At 39.3% G+C, this 24060-nt stretch overlaps 2 non-coding genes across 2 annotated transcripts; one reads left to right on the top strand and one right to left on the bottom strand.

Annotated features, from left to right (window-relative positions):
* The first annotated feature begins 400 nt into the window (after window positions 1–400).
* On the top strand, window positions 401–508 carry LOC148576763 (small nucleolar RNA R71). Its single transcript, XR_015903676.1, has one exon. It is a non-coding gene; the product is annotated as a small nucleolar RNA R71 (small nucleolar RNA).
* A 12847-nt stretch (window positions 509–13355) lies between these two features.
* Window positions 13356–13463, bottom strand: LOC148576762 (small nucleolar RNA R71). The gene has a single exon (XR_015904621.1). It is a non-coding gene; the product is annotated as a small nucleolar RNA R71 (small nucleolar RNA).
* Window positions 13464–24060: the final 10597 nt, after the last annotated feature.

Raw genomic sequence — 24060 nt, 5'->3', positions numbered from 1 at the left:
CATACGGTTCTCCCATGTAATTCACCTCTTTCATTGCTGGGTTCTCAGGATCATAAGCTTCTTCTTCAGAGGAAGCTTCCTTAGTACTGCCGGGTGTAGCTTGCATTCTAGACAGACTCTGAGAAATCATATTGACTTGCTGAGTTAATATTTTATTCTGAGCCAATATGGCATTCAGAGTATCAATTTCAAGAACTCGTTTCTTCTGATTTGTCCCATTATTCACAGGATTCCTTTCAGAAGTGTACATGAATTGGTTATTTGTATCCATTTTAATGAGTTCCTGAGCTTCTGCAGGCGTCTTCTTCAGATGAAGAGATCCTCCAGCAGAGCTATCCAATGACATCTTGCATACTTCAGACAGACCATCATAGAAAATACCTATGATGCTCCATTCTGAAAGCATGTCAGAAGGGCACCTTCTGATCAATTGCTTGTATCTTTCCCAAGCTTCATAGAGGGATTCACCTTTCTTCTGTCTGAAGGTTTGGACTTCCACTCTAAGCTTGCTCAATTTTTGAGGTGGAAAGAACTTTGCCAAGAAGGCATTGACTAGCTTTTCCCAAGAGTTCAGGCTTTCTTTAGGTTGTGAATCCAACCATGTCCTAGCTCTGTCTCTTACAGCAAAAGGAAAAAGCATAAGTCTATAGACTTCAGGGTCAACCCCATTGGTCTTGACAGTGTCACAGATTTGCACGAATTCAGCTAAGAACTGATGAGGATCTTCCAATGGAAGTCCATGAAACTTGCAATTCTGTTGCATTAGAGAAACTAATTCAGGCTTAAGCTCAAAGTTGTTTGCTCCAATGGCAGGGATTGAGATGCTTCTCCCATAGAAGTTGAGAGTAGGTGCAGTAAAGTCACCAAGCACCTTTCTTGCATTGTTGGCATTGTTATTTTCGGCTGCCATGGTTTCTTCTTCTTTGAAAAGCTCTGTTAGGCCCTCTAGAGAGAATTGTGCTTTAGCTTCTCTTAGTTTTCTCTTCAAGGTCCTTTCAGGTTTAGGATCAGCTTGAACAAGTATGCCTTTATCTTTGTTCCTGCTCATATGAAAGAGAAGAGAACAAGAAAGTAGGGAATCCTCTATGTCACAGTATAGAGATTCCTTGAGGTGTCATAGGAAAAGAAGAATAGAAGGAGGATGTAGATAGAAGAGAATTCGAACATATAAAGAAGGATAGAGTTTGAATTGCACCTTGAGGATGAGTGTTAGTCCCTTGAATAGAAGGATATGAGAAGAGGGGAAGAATTTTCGAAAATAAATTAAGAAGATTTTGAAATAATAAAAAGAAATTTGAAAATTTGATTGAGATTTTCGAAAATTAAGATTTGGAAAGAAATTAAGTGATTTTTGAAAAAGATTTTGAAATTAGAAATCAAAAAGATATGATTGAGAGTTGATTTTGAAAAGATGCGATTGAAAAGATATGATTGAGAAGATATGATTGAAAATCAATTTAAAAAAAGAAAGTTTTAAAATTAAAGTTGATTACTTGACTAACAAGAAATTAGAAGATATGATTCTAGAATTAAAACTTTTGATCCTTTCCTAATAGGCAAGTAACAACTAGAAAATTTTGAAGTAAATCATTAATTATAACAAGGATTTTCGAAAATAATAAAAAATGGAAAGAAATTGATTTTGAAGAGATATGATTGAAAAGACATGATTTGAAAAAGATTTGATTTTGAAAAATTACGAAGATTTGAAAAAAAATTTGAGTTAAAAACAAAATCTTTCCTCTAGTGTCATCCTGGCGTTAAACGTCCAGAATGGCATCCATTCTGGCGTTTAACGCCCAAAATGCTACCTTTTTGGGCGTTAAACGCCCAGCCAGGTACCCTGGCTGGCGTTTAAATGCCGGTTTTCCTTCTTCACTGGGCGTTTTGAATGCCCAGCTTTTTCTGTTTGATTCCTCTGCTGAATGTTCTGAATCTTTAATTCTCTGTATTATTGACTTGAAAAGACATAGTTTTAAGATTTTTTGTTGAATTTTTTAATGATGAGAAACAATCAAAATATAATTAATCTTAGGAAACTCAAATCAAACAGACAATGCATGCAGGACACCAAACTTAAAAATTTTCATATAGGGGACACTAACATATTGAGAATGCATATGAGAAACAACAAAACACACAAAACAAGAGAATTTAAAGATCAGAGCAATGAAATCATCAAGAACAACTTGAAGATTAATGAAGAACATATTGCATGTTTTCGAAAAATGCAAGAAGAATGCAATTGACACCAAACTTAAAAATTGATACTAGACTCAAACAAGAAACATAAAATGTTTTTTTATTTTATGATTTTATAAAAAAAATTTTGTGATTTTTGAAACTTATATGGAAAAGAAAATAAAGGGATTCAAAACTTTTAATAAGAATTCCAGGAATCATGCAATGTTAGTCTAAAGCTTCAGTCTAAAAAGATTAGACATGGTTGGCCAAGCTTCAGCAGGACATTACATTCAGCAGCTAAATTGATGAGAATCAATCAGCTTTTGTGATGATAAGAACATCACCTTGAAACTCTAGAATTCATTCTTAAAATTCTGAAAAATAAAAAGAAAAGTACCTAATCTAAGCAACAAGATGAACCGTCAGTTGTCCAAACTCGAACAATCCCCGGCAACGGCGCCAAAAACTTGGTGCACGAAATTGTGATCATCAACAATGGCGCCAAAGGACTTGGAGCTCTTAAACGTGAATCACACTTTGTCACAATTCCGCACAACTAACCAGCAAGTGCACTGGGTCGTCCAAGTAATAAACCTTACGTGAGTAAAGGTCGATCCCACTGAGACTGTCGGCTTGAAGCAAGCTATGGTCATCTTGTAAATCTCAGTCAGCCTTAATTCAGATGGTGATGGAGAATTGATAATTAAAATATAAATAAAGCATAAAGATAGAGATACTTATGTAATTCTTTGGTTGGAATTTCGGATAAGCGTATGAAGATGCTTTGTTCCTCCTGAACCTCTGCTTTCCTATTGCCTTCTTCCAATCATTCATACTCCTTTCCGTGGCAAGCTTTATGTTGGGCATCACCATTGTCAATGGCTACTTCCCGTCCTCTTAGTGAAAACGTTCCAAATGCGCTGTCACCGCACGGCTAATCATCTGTCGGTTCTCGATCATGTTGGAATAGGATCCATTGATCCTTTTGCGTCTGTCACACGCCCAACAATCGCGAGTTTGAAGCTCGTCACAGCCATCCCTTCCCATATCCTACTCAGAATATCACAGATAAGGTTTAGACGTTCCGGATCTCAGGAATGGCCGCCAATAATTCTAGCCTATACCACGAAGGTTCCAACCTTAGATTAGAAACCCAAGAGATACACATTCAAGCTTGTTTGCATGTAGAACGGAAGTGGTTGTCAGTCACGCATTCATAGGTGAGAATGGTGATGAGTGTCACATAATCATCACATTCATCATGTTCTTGGGTGCGAATGAATATCTTGGAGAAGAAATAGACTTGAGTTGAATAGAAAAACAATAGTACTTGTATTAATTCATGAAGAACAGTAGAGCTCCACACCTTAACCTATGGTGTGTATAAACTCCACCGATAAAAATACATAAGAACAAGGTCTAGGCATGGCCGAACGTCCAACCTCCAAACGTGTCTAAGATAGCATAAGACTTATCAAAGATCTCAAATACAATAGTAAAAGGTCCTATTTATAGAAAACTAGTAGCCTAGGGTTACAGAAATGAGTAATTAATGCAGAAATCTTCTTCTGGGCCCACTTGGTGTGTGCTTGGGCTGAGCATTGAAGCTTCCATGTGTAGAGACTTTTCTTGGAGTTAAACGCCAGCTTTTGTGCTAGTTTGGGCGTTTAACTCCAACTTTTGTGCCAGTTTTGGAGTTAAACGCCAGAATTCTTGAGCTGACTTGGAACGCCTGTTTGGGCCATCAAATCTTGGGCAAAGTATGAACTATTATATATTGCTGGAAAGCCCAAGATGTCTACTTTCTAACTCAATTGAGAGCGCGCCAATTGGGCTTTTGTAGCTCCAGAAAATCCACTCTGAGTACAGGGAGGTCAGAATCTAACAGCATCTGCAGTCCTTTTTCAGCCTCTGAATCTGATTTTTGCTCAGATCCCTCAATTTCAGCCAGAAAATATCTAAAATCACAGAAAAACACACAAACTCATATTAAAGTCCAGAAGAGTGATTTTTATTTAAAAACTAATAAAAACATAATAAAAACTAACTAAAATATACAAAAAATATACTAAAAATAATGCCAAAAAGCGTATAAATTATCCGCTCATCACAACACCAAACTTAAATTGTTGCTTGTCCCCAAGCAACTGAAAATCAAATAGGATAAAAAGAAGAGAATATACAAAGAATTCCAAAAACATCTATGAAGATCAGTATTAATTAGATGAGCGGGGCTTTTAGCTTTTTGCTTCTGAACAGTTTTGGCATCTCACTTTATCCTTTGAAGTTCAGAATGATTGGCTTCTATAGGAACTCAGAATCCAGATAGTGTTATTGATTCTCCTAGTTAAGTATGTTGATTCTTGAACACAGCTACTTTATGAGTCTTGGCTGTGACCCTAAGCATTTTGTTTTCCAGTATTACCACCAGATACATAAATGCCACAAACACATACCTGGGTGAACCTTTTTAGATTGTGACTCAGCTTTGCTAGAGTCCCCAATTAGAGGTGTCCAGAGCTCTTAAGCACACTCATTTTGCTTTTGGACCACGACTTTAACCGCTCAGTCTCAAGTTTTCACTTGACACCTTCACGCCACAAGCACATGGTTAGGGACAGCTTGGTTTAGCCGCTTAGGCCAGGATTTTATTCCTGTGGGCCCTCCTATCCACTGATGCTCAAAGCCTTGGATCCCTTTTTATCACCCTTGCCTTTTGGTTTAAAGGGGTATTGGCTTTTTCTGCTTGCTTTTTCTTTATCTTTATCTTTTTTCTTTTTTTTTTCTGCAAGCTTTTCACTACTTTTTCTTGCTTCAAGAATCAATTTTATGATTTTTCAGATCATCAGATAACATTTCTCCTTTTCCCATCATTCTTTCAAGAGCCAACAATTTTAACATTCTTTAAACAACAAATTCAAAAATATGCACTACTGTTCAAGCATTCATTCAGAAAAACAATAGTATTGCCACCACATCAAAATAACTAAACTGTTTTAAAATTTGAAATTCATGCACTTCTTTTTCTTTTTCAATTAAAAACATTTTTCATTTAAGAAAGGTGATGGATTCATTTTCATAACTTTGAGGCATAGACACTTAGACACTAATGATCATGTAATAAAGACACAAATATAAATAAACATAAAGCACAATTTTCAAAAAACAGAAAATAAAGAACAAGGAAATTAAAGAACGGGTCCACCTTAGTGATGGTGGCTTGTACTTCCTCTTGAAGATCCTATGGAGTGCTTGAGCTCCTCAATGTCTCTCCCTTGCCTTTGTTGTTCCTCTCTCATGGTTCTTTGGTCTTCCCTAATTTCATGGAGGAGGATGGAATGCTCTTGGTGCTCCACCCTTAGTTGTCCCATGTTGGAACTTAATTCTCCTAGGGAGGTGTTGATTTGCTCCCAATAGTTTTGTGGAGGAAAATGCATCCCTTGAGGTATCTCAGGGATTTCATGATGACGAGTTTCCTCATGCTCTTGGTGAGGTTCTCTCATTTGCTCCATCCTTTTTTTAGTGATGGGCTTGTCCTCATCAATGAGGATGTCTTCCTCTATGTCAATTCCAGCTGAATTGTAGAGGTGACAAATAAGATGAGGGAAGGCTAACCTTGCCATAGTAGAGGACTTGTCCGCCACCTTGTAGAGTTCTTGGGATATAACCTCATGAATTTCAACTTCCTCTCTAATCATGATGCTATGAATCATGATAGCCCAGTCTATAGTAACTTCAGACCGATTGCTAGTAGGAATGACTGAGCGTTGGATGAACTCCAACCATCCCCTAGCCACGGGCTTGAGGTCATGCCTTCTTAGATGAACCGGCTTCCCTCTTGAATCTCTCTTCCATTGAGCGCCCTCTTCACATATGTCCATGAGAACTTGGTCCAACCTTTAATCAAAGTTGACCCTTCTAGTGTATGGGTGTGCATCTCCTTGTATCATGGGCAAGTTGAACGCCAACCTTACATTTTCCGGACTAAAATCTAAGTATTTCCCCCGGACCATTGTAAGCCAATTCTTAGGATCCGGGTTCACACTTTGATCATGGTTCTTGGTGATCCATGCATTGGCATAGAACTCTTGAACCATTAAGATTCCAACTTGTTGAATGGGGTTGGTGAGAACTTCCCAACCTCTTCTTCGGATCTCATGTCGAATCTCCGGATATTCGCCCTTTTTTAGCTTAAAAGGGACCTCGAGGATCACCTTCTTCTTAGCCACAACTTCATAGAAGTGGTCTTGATGTACCTTTGAGAATAATCTCTCCATCTCCCATGACTAGAAGGTGGAAGCTTTTGCCTTCCCTTCTTTCTAGAGGTTTCTCCGGCCCTTGGTGCCATAAATGGTTATGGAAAAACAAAAAGCTTTAGCTTTTACCACACCAAACTTAGAAGGTTGCTCGTCCCCGAGCAAAAGAAGAAAGAAGAGAGTAGAAGAAGAAGAAATAAAGGAGATGGAGGGGGCTTTGTGTTTCGGCCAAGGGGGAGAAGTAGTGTTTAGGTTGTGTGAAAATGAAGGAGTGAAGACGGGTTTATATAGGAGTGGAGAGGGGGGTATGGTTCGGCCATTATGGGTGGGTTTGGGTGGAAAAGTGGTTTGAATTTGAATGGTGAGGTAGTGGGGTTTTATGAAGGATGGATGTGAGTGGTGAAGAGAATGGCGGGATTTGATAGGTGAGGGGTGTTTGGGGAAGAGGTATTGAGGTGATTGGTGTATGGGTGAAGAAGAGAGAGAGAGGTGGGGTAGGTGGGAATCCTGTGGGGTCCACAGATCCTGAGGTGTCAAGGATTTCTCATCCCTGTACCATGTGGCATGCAAAATGCCCCTTGCTGCCAATCCTGGCGTTAAACGCCAGGCTGCTGCCCATTTTTGGCGTTTAACGCCAGCTTCTTGCCCATTACGGGCGTTAAACGCCAGTCTGGTGCCCATTTCTGGCGTTAAACACCCAGAATGGTGCCAGACTGGGCGTTTAACGCCCATTCTGCTACCCTTACTGGCGTTTAAATGCCAGTAAGTTTTTCCTCCAGGGTGTTTTGTTTTTCATTCTATTTTTTCTTTTGTTTTTGCTTTTTCAATTATTTTTGTGACTTCACATGATCATCAACCTATAGAAAACATAAAATAACAAAAGAAAATAGAAATTTAACATAGATAATTAAAGATTGGGTTGCCTCCCAACAAGCACTTCTTTAATGTCAATAGCTTGACAGTAGGCTCTCATGGAGCCTCACAGATGTTCAGAGCAATGTTGGAACCTCCCAACACCAAACTTAGAGTTTGACTGTGGAGGCTCTGTTTGACTCTGTATTGAGAGAAGCTCTTCATGCTTCCTCTCCATTCTGACAGAGGGGTATCCTTGAGCTTTAAACACAAGGGAGTCTTCATTCACTTGAATGATCAATTCTCCTCTGTCAACATCAATCACAGCTATTGCTGTGGCTAGGAAGGGTCTGCCAAGGATGATGGATTCATCCATACACTTTCCAATCTCTAGGATTATAAAATCAGCAGGGATGTAATGGTCTTCAACCTTTACCAAGACATCTTCTACAAGTCCATAAGCCTGTTTCTTTGAATTGTCTACCATCTCTAGTGAGATTCTTGCAGCTTGTACCTCAATGATCCCCAGCTTCTCCATTACAGAGAGAGGCATAAGGTTTATACTTGATCCCAGGTCACACAGAGCCTTTTCAAAGGTCATGGTGCCTATGGTACAAGGTATTGAGAACTTTCCAGGGTCTTGTCTCTTCAGAGGTAATCTCTACCTAGTCAAGTCATCCAGTTCTTTGATGAGCAATGGAGGTTCATCCTCCCAAGTCTCATTACTAAATAACCTGGAATTTAGCTTCATGATTGCTCCAAGGTACTTAGCAACTTGCTCTTCAGTAACATCTTCATCTTCTTCAAAGGAGGAATATTCATCAGAGCTCATGAATGGCAGAAGTAAATTCAATGGAATCTCTATGGTCTCAGTGTGAGCCTCAGATTCCCATGGTTCCTCATTAGGGAACTCCATGGAGGTCAGTGGAAGTCCATTGAGGTCTTCCTCAGTGGAGATCACTGCCTCTTCCACCTCTCTAGGTTCGGCTATGTGAGACGTGTTTATGGCCTTGCACTCTCTCATTGGATTCTCTTCTGTATTGCTTGGGAGTGTACTAGGAGGGAGTTCAGTAATTTTCTTACTCAGTTGACCCACTTGTGCCTCCAAATTTCTAATGGAGGACCTTGTTTCAGTCATGAAACTTTGAGTGGTTTTAAGTAGATCAGAGACAATGGTTGCTAAGTCAGAGTGGCTTTGCTTAGAATTCTCTGTCTGTTGCTGAGAAGATGATGGAAAAGGCTTGCTTTTGCTAAACCTGTTTCTTCCACCATTATTGTTGTTGAAACCTTGTTGAGGTTTCTGTTGATCCTTCCATGAGAGATTTGGATGATTTCTCCATGAAGGATTATAGGTGTTTCCATAGGGTTCTCCCATGTAATTCACCTCTTTCATTGCTGGGTTCTCAGGATCATAAGCTTCTTCTTCAGAGGAAGCTTCCTTAGTACTGCCTGGTGCAGCTTGCATTCTAGACAGACTCTGAGAAATCATATTGACTTGCTGAGTTAATATTTTATTCTGAGCCAATATGGCATTCAGAGTATCAATTTCAAGAACTCCTTTCTTCTGATTTGTCCCATTATTCACAGGATTCCTTTCAGAAGTGTACATGAATTGGTTATTTGTATCTATTTCAATGAGTTCCTGAGCTTCTACAGGCGTCTTCTTCAGATGAAGAGATCCTCCAGCAGAGCTATCCAATGACATCTTGCATAGTTCAGACAGACCATCATAGAAAATACCTATGATGCTCCATTCTGAAAGCATGTCAGAAGGGCACCTTCTGATCAATTGCTTGTATCTTTCCCAAGCTTGCTCAATTTTTGAGGTGGAAAGAACTTTGCCAAGAAGGTATTGACTAGCTTTTCCCAAGAGTTCAGGCTTTCTTTAGGTTGTGAATCCAACCATGTCCTAGCTCTGTATCTTACAGAAAAAGGAAAAAGCATAAGTCTATAGACTTCAGGGTCAACCCCATTGGTCTTGACAGTGTCACAGATTTGCACGAATTCAGCTAAGAACTGATGAGGATCTTCCAATGGAAGTCCATGAAACTTGCAATTCTGTTGCATTAGAGAAACTAATTCAGGCTTAAGCTCAAAGTTGTTTGCTCCAATGGCAGGGATTGAGATGCTTCTCCCATAGAAGTCGGGAGTAGGTGCAGTAAAGTCACCAAGCACCTTTCTTGCATTGTTGGCATTGTTGTTTTCGGCTGCCATGGTTTCTTCTTCTTTGAAAAGCTCTGTTAGGCCCTCTAGAGAGAATTGTGCTTTAGCTTCTCTTAGTTTTCTCTTCAAGGTCCTTTCAGGTTTAGGATCAGCTTGAACAAGTATGCCTTTATCTTTGTTCCTGCTCATATGAAAGAGAAGAGAACAAGAAAGTAGGGAATCCTCTATGTCACAGTATAGAGATTCCTTGAGGTGTCATAGGAAAAGAAGAATAGAAGGAGGATGTAGATAGAAGAGAATTCGAACATATAAAGAAGGATAGAGTTTGAATTGCACCTTGAGGATGAGTGTTAGTCCCTTGAATAGAAGGATATGAGAAGAGGGGAAGAATTTTCGAAAATAAATTAAGAAGATTTTGAAATAATAAAAAGAAATTTGAAAATTTGATTGAGATTTTCGAAAATTAAGATTTGGAAAGAAATTAAGTGATTTTTGAAAAAGATTTTGAAATTAGAAATCAAAAAGATATGATTGAGAGTTGATTTTGAAAAGATGCGATTGAAAAGATATGATTGAGAAGATATGATTGAAAATCAATTTAAAAAAAGAAAGTTTTAAAATTAAAGTTGATTACTTGACTAACAAGAAATTAGAAGATATGATTCTAGAATTAAAACTTTTGATCCTTTCCTAATAGGCAAGTAACAACTAGAAAATTTTGAAGTAAATCATTAATTATAACAAGGATTTTCGAAAATAATAAAAAATGGAAAGAAATTGATTTTGAAGAGATATGATTGAAAAGACATGATTTGAAAAAGATTTGATTTTGAAAAATTACGAAGATTTGAAAAAAAATTTGAGTTAAAAACAAAATCTTTCCTCTAGTGTCATCCTGGCGTTAAACGTCCAGAATGGCATCCATTCTGGCGTTTAACGCCCAAAATGCTACCTTTTTGGGCGTTAAACGCCCAGCCAGGTACCCTGGCTGGCGTTTAAATGCCGGTTTTCCTTCTTCACTGGGCGTTTTGAATGCCCAGCTTTTTCTGTTTGATTCCTCTGCTGAATGTTCTGAATCTTTAATTCTCTGTATTATTGACTTGAAAAGACATAGTTTTAAGATTTTTTGTTGAATTTTTTAATGATGAGAAACAATCAAAATATAATTAATCTTAGGAAACTCAAATCAAACAGACAATGCATGCAGGACACCAAACTTAAAAATTTTCATATAGGGGACACTAACATATTGAGAATGCATATGAGAAACAACAAAACACACAAAACAAGAGAATTTAAAGATCAGAGCAATGAAATCATCAAGAACAACTTGAAGATTAATGAAGAACATATTGCATGTTTTCGAAAAATGCAAGAAGAATGCAATTGACACCAAACTTAAAAATTGATACTAGATTCAAACAAGAAACATAAAATGTTTTTTTATTTTATGATTTTATAAAAAAAATTTTGTGATTTTTGAAACTTATATGGAAAAGAAAATAAAGGGATTCAAAACTTTTAATAAGAATTCCAGGAATCATGCAATGTTAGTCTAAAGCTTCAGTCTAAAAAGATTAGACATGGTTGGCCAAGCTTCAGCAGGACATTACATTCAGCAGCTAAATTGATGAGAATCAATCAGCTTTTGTGATGATAAGAACATCACCTTGAAACTCTAGAATTCATTCTTAAAATTCTGAAAAATAAAAAGAAAAGTACCTAATCTAAGCAACAAGATGAACCGTCAGTTGTCCAAACTCGAACAATCCCCGGCAACGGCGCCAAAAACTTGGTGCACGAAATTGTGATCATCAACAATGGCGCCAAAGGACTTGGAGCTCTTAAACGTGAATCACACTTTGTCACAATTCCGCACAACTAACCAGCAAGTGCACTGGGTCGTCCAAGTAATAAACCTTACGTGAGTAAAGGTCGATCCCACTGAGACTGTCGGCTTGAAGCAAGCTATGGTCACCTTGTAAATCTCAGTCAGGCTTAATTCAGATGGTGATGGAGAATTGATAATTAAAATATAAATAAAGCATAAAGATAGAGATACTTATGTAATTCTTTGGTTGGAATTTCAGATAAGCGTATGAAGATGCTTTGTTCCTCCTGAACCTCTGCTTTCCTATTGCCTTCTTCCAATCATTCATACTCCTTTCCATGGCAAGCTTTATGTTGGGCATCACCATTGTCAATGGCTACTTCCCGTCCTCTTAGTGAAAACGTTCCAAATGCGCTGTCACCGCACGGCTAATCATCTGTCGGTTCTCGATCATGTTGGAATAGGATCCATTGATCCTTTTGCGTCTGTCACACGCCCAACAATCGCGAGTTTGAAGCTCGTCACAGCCATCCCTTCCCATATCCTACTCAGAATATCACAGATAAGGTTTAGACGTTCCGGATCTCAGGAATGGCCGCCAATAATTCTAGCCTATACCACGAAGGTTCCAACCTTAGATTAGAAACCCAAGAGATACACATTCAAGCTTGTTTGCATGTAGAACGGAAGTGGTTGTCAGTCACGCATTCATAGGTGAGAATGGTGATGAGTGTCACATAATCATCACATTCATCATGTTCTTGGGTGCGAATGAATATCTTGGAGAAGAAATAGACTTGAGTTGAATAGAAAAACAATAGTACTTGTATTAATTCATGAAGAACAGTAGAGCTCCACACCTTAACCTATGGTGTGTATAAACTCCACCGATAAAAATACATAAGAACAAGGTCTAGGCATGGCCGAATGGCCAACCTCCAAACGTGTCTAAGATAGCATAAGACTTATCAAAGATCTCAAATACAATAGCAAAAGGTCCTATTTATAGAAAACTAGTAGCCTAGGGTTACAGAAATGAGTAATTAATGCAGAAATCTTCTTCTGGGCCCACTTGGTGTGTGCTTGGGCTGAGCATTGAAGCTTCCATGTGTAGAGACTTTTCTTGGAGTTAAACGCCAGCTTTTGTGCTAGTTTGGGCGTTTAACTCCAACTTTTGTGCCAGTTTTGGAGTTAAACGCCAGAATTCTTGAGCTGACTTGGAACGCCTGTTTGGGCCATCAAATCTTGGGCAAAGTATGAACTATTATATATTGCTGGAAAGCCCAAGATGTCTACTTTCTAACTCAATTGAGAGCGCGCCAATTGGGCTTTTGTAGCTCCAGAAAATCCACTCTGAGTGCAGGAAGGTCAGAATCAAACAGCATCTGTAGTCCTTTTTCAACCTCTCCTCACCCTTGTGTTTCTTTTCTTACATTACATTCTTTTCTTCTTCTTTTCTTCTACTCACACAGGGACCTCTATACTATGGTAAAAAGAACCCCTATTATTATTATTTTTCTGTCCCTCTTTTTCATATGAGCAGGAGCAAGGACAAGAATATTCTTGTTGAAGCAGATCCAGAACCTGAAAGGACTCTGAAGAGGAAACTAAGAGAAGCTAAATTACAACAATCCAGCAAGCACCTTTCAGAAATTTTCGAACAGGAAGAGGAGATGGCAGCCGAAAATAATAATAATGCAAGGAGGATGCTTCGTGACTTTACTGCACCTAATTCCAATTTACATGGAAGAAGCATCTCCATTCCTGCCATTGGAGCAAACAATTTTGAGCTTAAACCTCAATTAGTTTCTCTGATGCAGCAGAACTGCAAGATTCATGGACTTCCATCCGAAGATCCTTTTCAGTTCATAACTGAATTCTTGCAGATATGTGATACTGTTAAGACTAATGGAGTAGATCCTGAAGTCTACAGGCTCATGCTTTTCCCTTTTGCTGTGAGAGACAGAGCTAGAATATGGTTGGACTCTCAACCTAAGGATAGCCTGAACTCTTGGGATCAGCTGGTCAAGGCTTTCTTAGCCAAGTTCTTTCCTCCTCAAAAGCTAAGTAAGCTTGGAGTGGATGTTCAGACCTTCAGACAGAAAGAAGGTGAATTCCTCTATGAAGCTTGGGAGAGATACAAAGAACTGACCAAAAAGTGTCCTTCTGACATGCTTTCAGAATGGACCATCCTGGACATATTCTATGATGGTCTGTCTGAGTTAGCTAAAATGTCATTAGATACCTCTGCAGGTGGATCCATTCACCTAAAGAAAACACCTGCAGAAGCTCAAGAACTCATTGACATGGTTGCTAATAACCAGTTCATGTACACTTCTGAGAGGAATCATGTGAGTAATGGGACGCCTATGAAGAAGGGAGTTCTTGAAATTGATACTCTGAAAGCCATATTGGCTCAGAATAAACTATTGACTCAGCAAGTTAATATGATTTCTCAGAGTCTGAATGGAATGCAAGCTGCATCCAACAGTACTCAAGAGGCGCCTTCTGAAGAAGAGGCCTATGATCCTGAGAACCCTGCAATAGCAGAGGTGAATTACATGGGTGAACCTTATGGAAACACCTATAACCCCTCATGGAGAAATCACCCAAATCTCTCATGGAAGGATCAACAAAAGCCTCAACAAGGCTTTAATAATGGTGAAAGAAATAGGTTTAACAATAGTAAACTTTTTCCATCATCCACTCAGCAACAGACAGAGAACTCTGAACAAAATACCTCTAATTTAGCAAACTTAGTCTCTGATCTATCTAAGGCCACTGTAAGTTTCATGAATGAAACAAGGTCCTCCATTAGAAATTTGGAGGCACAAGTGGGCTAGCTGAGTAAAAGGATCACTGAAATCCCTCCTAGTACTCTCCCAAGCAACACAGAAGAAAATCCAAAAGGAGAGTGCAAGGCCATTGACATAGTCAACACGGCCGAACCTGGAGAGGAAGGGAAGGACGTAAATCCCAGTGAGGAAGGCCTCCTGAGACGTCCAGTGATCAATAAGGAGTTTCTTTTTGAGGAACCAAAGGAATCTGAGACTCATCTAGAGACCATAGAGATTCTATTGAACCTCCTTATGCCCTTCATGAGCTCTGACGAGTATTCATCTTCTGAAGAGAATGAGGATGTTACTGAAGAGCAAGTTACCAAGTACCTTGGTGCAATCATGAAGCTGAATGCCAAATTATTTGGTATTGAGACTTGGGAAGATGAACCTCCCTTGTTCACCAATGAACTAAGTGATCTGTATCAACTGACATTGCCTCAGAAGAAACAGGATCCTGGAAAGTTCGTAATACCTTGTACCATAGGCAACATGATCTTTGAAAAGGCTCTGTGTGACCTTGGTTCAGGGATAAACCTCATGCCCCTCTCTGTAATAGAGAAACTGGGAATCTTTGGGGTGCAAGCTACTAAAATCTCATTAGAGATGGCAGACAATTCAAGAAAACAGGCTTATGGACAAGTAGAGGACGTGTTAGTAAAGGTTGAAGGCCTTTACATCCCTGCTGATTTCATAATCCTTGATACTGGGAAGGATGAGGATTAATCCATCATCCTTGGAAGACCTTTTCTAGCCACAGCAAGAGCTGTGATTGATGTTGACAGAGGTGAATTAGTCCTTCAATTGAATGAGGACTCCCTTATGTTTACAACTCAAGGTTACCCTTCTGTAAACATGGAAAAGAGGCACAGTAAGCTTCTCTCAAAACAGAGTCAACCAGAGCCCCCACAGTCAAACTCTAAGTTTGGTGTTGGGAAGTCTCAACAATGCTCTGAACATCTGTGAGGCTCCATGAGAGCCCACTGTCAAGCTATTGACATTAAAGAAGCACTTGTTGGGAGGCAACCCAATTTTTATTTATCTAATTTTATTTTTCTTGTTCTTTCATGTTTTATTAGGTTCATGATCATGTGGAGTCACAAAATAAATATAAAAATTGAAAACGGAATCAAAAACAGCAGAAGAAAAATCACACCCTGGAGGAAGACCTTACTGGCGTTTAAACGCCAGTAAGAAGCATCTGGCTGGCGTTCAACGCCAGAACAGAGCATGGTTCTGGCGCTGAACGCCCAAAATGGGCAGCATCTGGGCGTTTGAATGCCAGAATTGCACCCTGGAGAAGAGCTGGCGCTGAACGCCCAGAACAAGCATGGTTCTGGCGTTCAACGCCAGAAATGGGCAACAAATGGGCGTTCAATGCCCAGAACAAGCACCGATCTGGCGCTGAACGCCCAGAGTTGTGTGCAAGGGCATTTTGCATGCCTAATTTGGTGCAAGGATGTAAATCCTTGAACACCTTAGGATCTGTGGACCCCACAGGATCCCCACCTACCTCCACTCACTTCTTCTCACCCCTCTTTCACATAATCCCATAAACACTCTTCCCCAAAACTCTTCACCAATCACCTCAATCTCTCTTCCCTATAACCACTTCACCACTCACATCCATCCACTCTTCCCCATAAACCTACCTCATAAACCCCACCTACCTTTAAAATTCAAAATCAATTTCCCACCCAAAACCCACGCTTATAGCCGAACCTTACCCCCCCTCCCTTCCCTATATAAAGCCCTCCATTCTTCTTCATTTTCACACAACACAACCCTCTCTTCCCCTTCTTGGCCGAATACACCCCTCCCCCCTCTCCTCCATATTTTCTTCCTTTTCTTCATCTATTCTTTCTTCTCTTGCTCGAGGGCGAGCAATATTCTAAGTTTGGTGTGGTAAAAGCATAAGCTTTTTGTTTTTCCATTACCATTGATGGCACCCAAGACCGGAGAATCCTCTAGAAAAGGGAAAGGGAAGACAAAAGCTTCCACCTCCGAGTCATGGGAGATGGAAAGATTCATCTCCAAAGCTCATCAAGACCACTTCTATGATATTGTGGCCAAGAAGAAGGTGATCTCCGAGGTCCCTTTCAAGCTCAAGAAGAATGAGTATCCGGAGATCCGACATAAAATCCAAAAAAGAGGTTGGGAAGTTCTAACAAACCCCATCCAACAAGTCGGCATCCTAATGGTTCAAGAGTTTTATGCCAATGTATGGATCACTAGGAACCATGATCAAAGTAAGAACCCAAACCCAAAGAATTATATTACAATAGTTCGGGGGAAATACTTAGATTTTAGTCTGGAGAATGTGAGATTGGCGTTTAACTTGCCTACAATGCAAGGAGATGCACACCCCTACACTAGAAGGGTCAACTTTAATCAAAGGTTGGACCAAGTCCTCATGGACATATGTGTGGAAGGAGCTCAATGGAAGATTGACTCCAAAGGCAAGCCAGTTCAACTAAGAAGATTGGACCTCAAGCCTGTGGCTAGAGGATGGTTAGAGTTCATCCAACGCTCCATCATCCCCACTAGCAACCGATCTGAAGTTACTGTGGATCGGGCAATCATGATTCATAGCATCATGATTGGAGAGGAAGTAGAAGTTCATGAAGTCATCTCCCTTGAACTCTACAAAATAGCCGAAAAGTCCTCCCATGGCAAGGCTAGCTTTTCCTCATCTTATTTGCCATCTATGTTACTCAGTTGAAGCTTTCATAGAAGGAGACATTCCCATTGAGGAAGAGAAGCCCATCACTAAGAAAAGGATGGAGCAAGCAAGAGAGCCCATTCATGAATCTCAAGAGACGCATGAAGCTCATCACCATGAGATCCCGGAGATGCCTCAAATGCATTTTCCTCCACAAAACTATTGGGAGCAAATCAACACCTCCCTAGGAGAATTAAGTTCCAACATGGGACAATTAAGGGTGGAACATCAAGAGCACTCCATCATCCTTCATGAAATAAGAGAAGATCAAAAAGCAATGAGGGAGGAGCAACAAAGACAAGGAAGGGACATAGAAGAGCTCAAGGACATCATTGGTTCCTCAAGAAGGAAACGCCACCATCACTAAGGTGGACTCATTCCTTGTTCTTACATTCTCTGTTTTTTGTTTTCTATGTTAAGTGCTTATCTATGTTTGTGTCTTCATTACATGATCATTAGTATTTAGTAACTATGTCCTAAAGTTATGAATGTCCTATGAATCCATCACCTCTCTTAAATGAAAACTGTTTTAATTCAAAAGAACAAGAAGTACATGAGTTTCGAATTTATTCTTGAACTTAGTTTAATTATATTGATGTGGTGATAATGCTTTTTGTTTTCTGAATGAATGCTTGAACACTGCATATGTCTTTTGAAGTTGTTGTTTAAGAATGTTAAATATGTTTGCTCTTGAAAGAATGATGATAAGGAGACATGTTATTTGATAATCTGAAAAATCATAAAAATGATTCTTGAAGCAAGAAAAAACAGCAAAGAACAAAGCTTGCAGAAAAAAAAATAGCAAAACAATAGAAAGAAGAAAAAAAAATAAAAAGAAAAAGCAAGCAGAAAAATCCAAAAGCTCTTAAAACCAAGAGGCAAGAGCAAAAAGCCAATAACCCTTAAAACCAAAAGGCAAGGGTAAATAAAAAGGATCCCAAGGCTTTGAGCATCAGTAGATAGGAGGGCCTAAAGGAATAAAATCCTGGCCTAAGCGGCTAAACCAAGCTGTCCCTAACCATGTGCTTGTGGCGTGAAGGTGTCAAGTGAAAACTTGAGACTGAGCGGTTAAAGTCAAGGTCCAAAGCAAAAGAAGAGTGTGCTTAAGAACCCTGGACACCTCTGTGGCATTTATGTATCCGGTGGTAATATTGGAAAATAAAGTGCTTAGGGCCACGGCCAAGACTCATAAAATAGCTGTGTTCAAGAATCATCATACTGAACTAGGAGAATCAATAACACTATCTGAACTCTGAGTTCCTATAGATGCCAATCATTCTGAACTTCAATGGATAAAGTGAGATGCCAAAACTATTCAAGAGGCAAAAAGCTACAAGTCCCGCTCATCTGATTGGAGCAATGTTTCATTGATAGTTTGGAATTTATAGTATATTCTCTTCTTTTTATCCTATTTGATTTTCAGTTGCTTGGGGACAAGCAACAATTTAAGTTTGGTGTTGTGATGAGCGGATAATTTATACGCTTTTTGGCATTGTTTTTAGTATGTTTTTAGTAGAATCTGGTTACTTTTAGGGATGTTTTCATTAGTTTTTATGTTAAATTCACATTTCTGGACTTTACTATGAGTTTGTGTATTTTTCTGTGATTTCAGGTATTTTCTGGATGAAATTGAGGGACTTGAGCAAAAATCAGATTCAGAGGTTGAAGAAGGACTGCTGATGCTGTTGGGTTCTGACCTCCCTGCACTCAAAGTGGATTTTCTGGAGCTACAGAACTCAAAATGACGCGCTTCCAATTGCTTTGGAAAGTAGACATCCAGGGCTTTCCAGAAATACATAATAGTCCATACTTTGGCCAAGTTTTAGATGACGTAAAAGGGCGTTGAACGCCAGTTCTACGCTGCTATCTGGAGTTAAACGCCAGAAACACGTCACAAGCCAGAGTTGAACGCCAGAAATACGTTACAAACTGGCGTTCAACTCCAAGATTGACCTCTACAAGTGTAACATTCAAGCTCAGCCCAAGCACACACCAAGTGGGCCCCGGAAGTGGATTTATGCATCAATTACTTACTTCTGTAAACCCTAGTAACTAGTTTATTATAAATAGGACTTTTTACTATTGTATTAGACATCTTTTGATCATTTTGAGATCTCTAGACCTCCATGGGAGGCTGGCCACTCGGCCATGCTTACCCTATGTTCACTTATGTATTTTTCAACGGTGGAGTTTCTGTACTCCATAGATTAAGGTGTGGAGCTCTGCTGTTCCTCAAAGATTAATGCAAAGTACTATTGTTTTTCTATTCAATTCAACTTATTCCGCTTCTAAGATATTCATTCGCACTTCAACCTGAATGTGATGAACGTGACAATCATCATCATTCCCCCACGAACGCGTGCCTGACAACCACTTTCGTTCCACCTTAGATTGAATGAGTATCTCTTGGATCTCTTAATCAGAATCTTCGTGGTATAAGCTAGATTGATGGCGGCATTCATGAGAGTCCGGAAAGTCTAAACCTTGTCTGTGGTATTCCGAGTAGGACTCTGGGATTGAATGACTGTGACGAACTTCAAACTCGCGAGTGCTGGGCGTAGTGACAGACGCAAAAGGAGGGTGAATCCTATTCCAGTATGATCGAGAACCTCAGATGATTAGCCGTGCTGTGACAGAGCATTTGGACCATTTTCACAAGAGGATGGGATGCAGCCATTGACAAGGGTGATGCCTCCAGACGATTAGCCATGCAGTGACAGCGCATCGGACCATTTTTCAGAGAGGATAAAAAGTAGCCATTGACAACGATGATGTCCTTACTTATAGCCAGCCATGGAAAAGAGTAAGATTGATTGGATGAAGACAGCAGGAAAGCAGAGGTTCAGAGGAACGAATGCATCTCTATACGCTTATCTGAAATTCTAACCAATGAATTACATAAGTATTTCTATCCTTATTTTCTATTTATTATTAATATTCGAAAACTCCATAACTATTTGATATCCGCTTGACTGAGATTTACAAGGTGACCATAGCTTGCTTCAAGTCGACAATCTCCATGGGATCGACCCTTACTCACGTAAGGTTTATTACTTGGACGACCCAGTGCACTTGCTGGTTAGTTGTATCGAAGTTGTGAATGAAAAACGATTTATTAAGACGTGCGTACAGAGTTTCTGGTGCTGTTGCCTGAGATCACAATTTCGTGCACCATCGATCCCACGAGGATTGTTGGCTTGAAGTAAGTTATGGTTATCTTGCAGGTCTTAGTCAGGCAGATCAGAAGGTTGATTATGTTTGAATGCCGTTTGATTGTGAATTTTTGAATGGAATCGGTAAAAGGGTTATAATTAAGGATTAGAGTTGCTTAGCCTTTTCTGAATTAACTCTGGTATTACTATCTTCCTTGCTTGTGAGTGATCTCTTCTATGGCAGGCTATATGTGATTGACAATGGTTTGAGCAGCTACCAATACTCCTCCAGATCTGAACCCCAGGTTTAGTGCGGATCCATTCTGATTGAGGGTGAAACTCGTACAGTTTATTCTCCTTAATGATCCTACTCAAAATGCCACAAACAAGGTGGGATCTTCCGGATCAGAGAATGTTGCACCTTGGATTCTAGCCTCTACCACGGAGACCCTAATCTCCCAGGAAATCTGCTGAACTGATGTCTCAAGAAGTCCCCAACGAAGTCGTGGATTAGCTATCTGAGAGACGTATATTCAAGCTGGTGGTTCATCATTGTCCAATGAAAGACGCACTCTAAACCATGTAGAATGTGATAACCTTGTGCTAGTTTAACGCATCCATATTGATGAAGAATGAATATACATCTTAGAATTAATCAAACACGGATCAAAGAGAAACAGTAATACTTTTATTAATTCATAGGACTCAGCAGGGCTCCTCCCCTCAACCTAAGAGGTTTAGAAACTCATACTGATGTGAAAAACAAAGTAATACACAAATATATGCTGAATTATGGTAAAAATTATTGAATAACATGATTCTAATCCCTTAAATACTAAACAAATGACTAGTAATGGTAAAACAGTCTATTTGGTGCTAAAATCCACTTTTGGGACCCACTTGGTGAGTGTTTGGACTGAGCTTTGATGAGATCCACGTGCTTTGAGGTATCTGGGCATGGAACGCCAGCTAGGGGGTCCTCTCTGGGTGTTTGGATGCTGGGCTCTGCTCTTTGGGCGCTAGATGCCTGGAATGGGGCAGGTAGCTGGCGTTGGACGCCACTTTTGGGCCTTCTAATCTAAAGCAAAGTATAAACTATTATACATTGCTAGAAATTTCTAGAAGTCAGCTTTTCATAGCCATTAAGAACTCTCCATTTGAACTTCTGTAACTCGATAAAAGCTCTTCCGAATGCAAGGAGGTCAGATCCGGACAGCATCTGTAGTGCTTTCTCTGTCTCTGAATTAGACTTCTGCTCCAACTCCTCAATTTCAGCCAGAAAACACCTAAAATTGTACAAAAACACAAAAACTCATAGTAGAATCTAAAAATGTGAATTTAACATTAAAACCTATAAAAACTTAACAAAAACTAAATAAAACGCACTTAAAACTATATCAAAATGTTGCCAAAAGCGTATAAAATATCCGCTCATCAATCTCACTATCCATTGAAGCTCAGAAGTGTTGGCTTCTTTGGGAACTTAGAATCCTGATGATATTATTGACTCTCCTAGTTTAGTTCTTTTTTATTATTGAACACAGCTTTTAGAGTCTTGGTCGTGGCTCCAAGCACTTTGTTTTCCAATATTACCACCAGATACATAAATGCTACAGACACATAACTGGGTGAATTTAACACTAAAACCTATGAAGACTTAATAAAACTTAAATGAAACATACTAAAAACTATATGAAAACAATGCCAAAAAACATATAAAATATCCGCTCATCAGAACACCAAACTTAAACTGTTGCTTATCCCCAAGCAACTAAAAACAAAGTAGGATAAAAACAAGAGTAAGATACAATAAATCTCTGAGTTCTCAATGAAGCTCAGTTTCAATTAGATGAGCGGGACTTAGTAGCTTTTTGCTTCTGAATAGTTTTGGCATCTCACTATCCATTAAAACTAAGAAGTATTGGCATCCTTAGGAACTTAGAATCCAGATGATATTATTGACTCTCCTATTTTCGTTCTTTTTTATTCTTGAACACAGCTTCTTTAGAGTCTTGGTCGTGACCCTAAGCACTTTGTTTTCCAGTATTACCACCGGATACATAAATGCCATAGACACTTAACTGGGTGAACCCTTTCGGATTGTGATTCAGCTTTGCTAGAATCCCCATAAAGAGGTGTCCAGAGTTCTTAAGAACACTCTTTTTATTTTGGATCACGACTTTAACTGCTCAGTCTCATGCTTTTTACTTGACACCTTCACACCACAAGTATATATTTAGGGACAGCTTGGTTGAGCCGTTTAGGCCAAGATTTTTTTGTTTCTTTTAGGCCCTCCTAACCATTGATGCTCAAAACCTTGGATCCTTTTACCCTTGCCTTTTGGTTTAAAGGGTTATTGGCTTTTTGCTCTTGCCTTTTGGTTTTAAGAGCTATTGGCTTTTTCTGCTTTTTATTTTTCACATTTTTTTCATCTTGCTTTTTTTTTGGCATGCAAATTTTTTTCTTTTTATTGCATCTTGCTTTTTGCTGCTTTTTCTTGCTTCAAGAATCAATTTCTTTTGATTTTTCAGATCACCAATAATACTTCTCCTTTTTCATCATTCTTTCAAGTGCCAACATTCTTAAACTCCAATTTCAATTATGCACTGTTTATTCATACATTCAGAAAACAAAAATAATGCCACCATATTAAGATAATTGAACTATTCTTAAGATAAACTTGAAATTCATGCATCTTAATTTTCTTTTTCAAATAAAAATTTTTTTAAGCAAGGTGAGAGATATATGGAACATTTTATAACTTTAAGACATAAACAGAAATGATCATGCAATAGGAACACGAGAACAGACAACAAAACATAATGGAAAATAGAAAAATAAAATAAAAGCAAGGGGTGATGGAACGGGACCACCTTAGTGACAGCGACTACCACTTCCTCTAGAAAATCCAATAAAGCACTTGATGTCTTCAATGTCACGCCCTTGTCTCTGTTGTTCTTCCCTCATAGCTCTTTGATCTTCTCTAATTTTATTCAGAATGGTGGAATGCTCTTGATGCTCCATCCTCAGCTGATTCATATTAGAGCTTAATTCTCCCACATAAGTATGCCATCGATCCCAATAGCTTTGAGGAGGAAAATACATCCCTTGAGGCATGTCAGGGATCTCATGTTGAGGCGGCTCTACATGCTCATGTTATGGTTCATGTGCCAGCTCTCTAGTATGCTCCATCCTTCTTTTAGTGATGGGCTTGTCTTCCTCAATTGGAATGTCACCTTCTATGACAATTCCTCTAGCTGTGGGCTTAAGGTCAGGCCTTCTTAGTTGGATAGGCTTGCCTTGGAAATCCCTTTTCCACTGTGCTCCTTCCACACAGATGTCTGAGAGCACTTGATCCAACTTTTAATCAAAATTGACTCTTCTAGTGTAGGAATGTGGGTCTCCTTGCATCAAAGGCAAGTTGAACGCCCACCTCACACTTTTCGGGCTAAAATCTAAGATTCTCCCTCGAACCATGGTGCTCCAATTTTTAGGATGAGGGTTCACACTAATGTTATGGTTTTTTGTGACCCATTCATTAGCATAGAACTCTTGCACCATTAAGATTCTAACCTCTTCTCTAGATTTCATGTCGGATCTCCAGATACCCATTCTTCTTAAGCTTAAAAGGGACCTCAGGGATCACCTTTTTCTTTTTCACTACTTCATAGAAGTGGTCTTGGTAGGCTTTGGTGATGAATCTCTCCATCTCCCAAGATTCGGAGGTAGCGGCTACGGCCTTTCCTTTCCTCTTTCTAGAGGGTTCTCTGACCTTGGGTGCCATAAGTGGGAATGGAAAGTAAAAAGCAAGGCTTTTCCAACACCAAACTCAAAACTTTGCTCATCCTCGAGCAAAAATAAACAAAAGAGAATAATGGAGTAGAAGAAGAAGAAAATAGAAGGAGAAGTGAGGGCTAAATGTGTATGAGTAGTATGTGGGATAAGTGGAATGAGGGGGGTATTTATAGGGAGGGTATGGTTAGGGTTTCAAATGAATGGGGGGGAATATGGGTGGGAAATTTGAACTGTGGTGGGTGGGGGTTAGTGGGAGTTATGATGGTTT

This window comes from Arachis ipaensis, chromosome B1 (genome assembly GCF_059453495.1).
Source record: "Arachis ipaensis isolate K30076 ecotype BB chromosome B1, ASM5945349v1, whole genome shotgun sequence".
Taxonomy (NCBI): domain Eukaryota; kingdom Viridiplantae; phylum Streptophyta; class Magnoliopsida; order Fabales; family Fabaceae; genus Arachis; species Arachis ipaensis.
Note: the sequence above shows the minus strand (reverse complement) of the source record. Positions and strands in the feature narration are given on the sequence as shown.